This window comes from Dryobates pubescens, chromosome 4, assembly GCF_014839835.1.
Source record: "Dryobates pubescens isolate bDryPub1 chromosome 4, bDryPub1.pri, whole genome shotgun sequence".
In the NCBI taxonomy this organism is placed as follows: domain Eukaryota; kingdom Metazoa; phylum Chordata; class Aves; order Piciformes; family Picidae; genus Dryobates; species Dryobates pubescens.
This window is the reverse complement of record NC_071615.1, coordinates 34,240,033-34,244,040: the sequence shown is the minus strand read 5'-3', so window position 1 is coordinate 34,244,040 and position 4,008 is coordinate 34,240,033.

Genomic DNA, 4,008 nt, shown 5'->3' with positions numbered 1-4,008 from the left:
TTTTGTGATAATCCTGATGTACTTTATTTTTTAAATCCTCCACATTAATTGTCCTATTAGGAGCAAAAGGAGTAGGGGGAGAACTAGCTATCAAAAACCCATGGGTTTGTTTTTTTTTTGCATCTTAAAAAGGAGTTGATTAAATATGTCTTGAGAGGTGGCTGCTTTGAGAGACATTCGGGCAGCTGACAGCTTGATAATAGGAACTTTGTTAGAAGGAACTGAATTTATTTCCTTATTATTTCCTTATTTTTTCAGTAAAGGGTGGTAATGTATTTCCTGATGTGGTTTGGCTAACTTTAAATTACTGTTTCTGATGTTTCTCCAAATCCTCCAGTAGTTCAGTCTATGCTGTAACAGCTCACCCTAACAGAACTTAAGTTTTAAGTAAGATCAGTAAGAACTGGGGTTTTACCTTGAAGCACTCTGCTGTGTGAAGCTGACACTTGTGCTTTAGCTCTGTTCTGCAGTATTTTCTCTTTCAGAAGCTGCATGTTGTTCTTCAGGACATTGCTTTGGAAAGCTGTGCTTTAACATTGCTAAATGCTGCCTGCGTTTCCTTAGCTGAGCTTTCTGAGGTCTCTGCTAAGAGAAATTTGGATAATTTAGGACTTTGAGGCTAAAAAGAAACTGTAAAGTAATAGTAGTAGAGTTTGTAAAAAGACCAAAGTAGTCACTGGCTTTTCTTTCCCTCCCCTCCTCCCCCACTTCCGTCAAAATATCAAATTTGGTTTATGTTAAAGGGCTTTTCCCCAAAGGTATGGAGTGTGTCAGGCTGAGGGGTGATGGCTTCAAACGGGAAGAAGCTGGATTGAGAGGGGACATTAGGAGGAAATTCTCCCCTGTGAGGGTGGTGAGGCACTGGAATAGGTTGCCCAGAGAAGTTGTGGAGGCTTCCAAGCAAGGCAGCTTTCAGAGGCAGGCTGGATGGGGCCTTCAGCAAGCTGGTCTAGTAGGAGGTGTCCCTACCCATGGGACGGCTGGAAGTAGATGACCTTTGAGGTCACTTCCAACCCAAACCATTCCATAATTCTGTAATCTAGTTATGGGAATCATACCAGTGGTTACTTATACTATGAGAAGTAGCTCAAGCTAAATTGAAATGTCTGAGACAGCTGGAATAAAGAACCATTCCTACTCCCTTTTAAAGCAGCACTCTTAACACCTACCTCATCCAAATGGTACCAGGCAAGAGCTTTCAGCACTCAGCCAGCCTCCTGTGAGACCTCTACTTCTGTCCAGCAGCTTGGGTGGTAATCAGAGTACAATCTCCATTTGCTTTCTCCTAATTTTTCTTAGTTTCTCCTTCTGTTTTCAGCTGTATGAGCTGTCAGTGTGCTTTGGAACAGAAATGAATGGAATGGATTTTAAATTACTGATTTCTGCTGCAGCTTAAGACTGGCCTTTGTAAATAGCATTTGGTTTGGATCCTAAGAGGTTCTGACGTGACAATCAACTACCAGTGGAGCTGCTCTCATCTTAATCTGTGTTAATGTTCAAAAGTGCCAACAGATTTAAGGAGATTCCTTAAAGTGTTCTTTACATACAGAAAAAAAATCAGTTTGTACCAGCAGCTGCTCCACTTAACCTTGAAAAGAAGCTGAGGAAGTAGGTGACTTGGGTATTAAGCATACCCAAAGTGTTTTATGGTTGAAAGTTTCATCTACTTGAGGTACGTTTAGTAACAGATGATTTATTTTTACTTATTAAAACCATTATTCTGAAAGCATAGGTTTATAAAGCTGGCTAAAGACACTTAATGGCTACAGATTTATTACTAAAGTGCTGATAGTTAAACCCAGTAAATTCACAACCCCTTTTAATGGCAGTGTGAACTGATGTATTCTGAGACACTTGCAACCAAGTGAACTCAAAAGCACTCCAGCTGACTTTGTAAATACCTGAAATGTAACATCTAATAAACAGCAACACATGAAGTGGTGATGTCACTGCCTGGTTATTTCACTTGATGCCTGAACCTTTTGTTAGAGCTGTTAATGTTTATGGATGGTGATACTGGAGGGTGAGTCCACAAACTCAATGTCGCCAAGAACTGAAGTGGAACAGAGTGTACAGGGTTGGTCTGACTGGGTGAGATGCCCTTGGATGGAGTATTTGAAGTATTTGTACCACATTATGTGTTGCCTTCTCTGTTATCCAAGTAGCTCTGGGCACAGCAACTGTCACTCAGAATCCTTTGTTTAATGAACCTCTTCTATTTAGTGTGGGACTTAAGTGGCTCAATTAAAAGCTAAATCAACCCACACAAATCTCAAAGATGGGTTTCTTGCTGCTCCAGACTGAAGAAAAGCAAAGTTAGTTCCTCTGCTTTCACACAGAGCCCTGCTGCAGTCTTTACAGCTTGTAACCCAGGGAGGGGAAGTATTTGAGCCCTTGGTGTGGGGTTCTACTGAAGTCCCCCGAGCTCCAGGGGTGACTCTGGCTACTGCAGCTGTAATTTCAGACCTGGGACAGTGCATCTACTGCAGAAGAATCTCCTTCTGCATTGCATCTGAAATAATTTGTGATACAAGTGGCTATTTGCCCTTTATTTGAAGTAATAGTATTCAGAATTATCTACCTTGGAAAAGATGCAGTTACTGATCTGTCACTGAAGGAAGGCACAACAGTGAACTGTAGCCCAGCTGGAGTCAAGCAGTGAGTTTTTACTTACTCCCATTACAAAAATAAGCATCCACAGCACGTTTATTTAATGTTTAAATTACTTCATCTTTTCACACAACCTGAAAAGAAAATATATTTATCCCACATACAGTAATAGTAACAAGTGCATTATTTCAACCATGAAAAATAAAATCTTTTAACCAAGTCTGTACAACAGATAAATAAAATTATATCTACAATACTTAAAATTGTGAAGAACAACAGAAAAAAAAATTACCCCTCAAGACTCACAGTTCCCCATTGCTCCTAATACTGGCATAGATGAAGGTTTTGCATCCTGTCCTCCACCACAGTGGTCACCTACACCATTTCCTTTCAGTCATTCCAGAGGTTGGAAGCAACGCATCTAAAGAGCAAACAGCTGAGTGAGTATCTTTCCAACAGCTCCAAAAGCCCTGGCAGACCTAATCATTCACTGCTGAATTTGGGGGAAGGAAAGGGTTTCTTTCTTTCTTTTGTGACATGAAAGACTGGCCATTCTTCTCACATTTGTTCTTGCACTCATTGGTGGCTGCAAGTTTGAATGCAACTTTTTAGCTGGGCTAAGATCAAAACCATGTACATGACAGTACACAGGCTACAAATTAAGATTCCTATTGTTTGTAATCACAGGTAATTGCAAATATGCTTGGAAAACAACACTGTGCTCATGGGTTTTGGCTGCTAACAGGTAATCATGAGAAGAATAGAATGGAAATAAAACTTGAGGTCAAACCCACCTGAAGCACAAACAGCAAAGAAACGACCATAACTTTACTAAGTAAATTAGAGCTTCTCCTTGCCAGCCTGAAGGGCTATTTCTTTACTTTTTGTGCTAAAAGGAAGAGTTAAGAAGATTGAGACTGATTAATAATAATAAAAAAAAAAGTCCCCTCCCAAGCAGTCCAATCTCATTTCTTTGATAGTTCTGAGACCCAGCCATCTGTGCGCAACAGGATGACCACTGAGTCCCTCTTCCTGGTTTCAACAGCTTGACTTGCAGCCTTTCAAATGAAAATATGATTACAGCAGAGAGATTGGCACCAGTTCCTTAATGAGACCTAGTTCAAAGTCACCTACAAACTCAGAGAGAGGTTTGAAGATCACCCTTTCCCCTGTTCTCCCATCTCCTTAAGATCTGATGGAGCTGGAGAGGATGGGATTTCATCTGCCTGGGAAAGGTTGGAGGTCTTCCAGAAATTCTCCATCTCAAAATGAGTCTCTGGAAAGCATTCATCTATTTGTTCTGTATGCAGAGAACTACACCTAGTTACATGAATTAGTGGAAGATTTAGGAAAAGCAAGGAGTTTTTAGGGGGAAAAAAAAAATATATATAAAAAAAA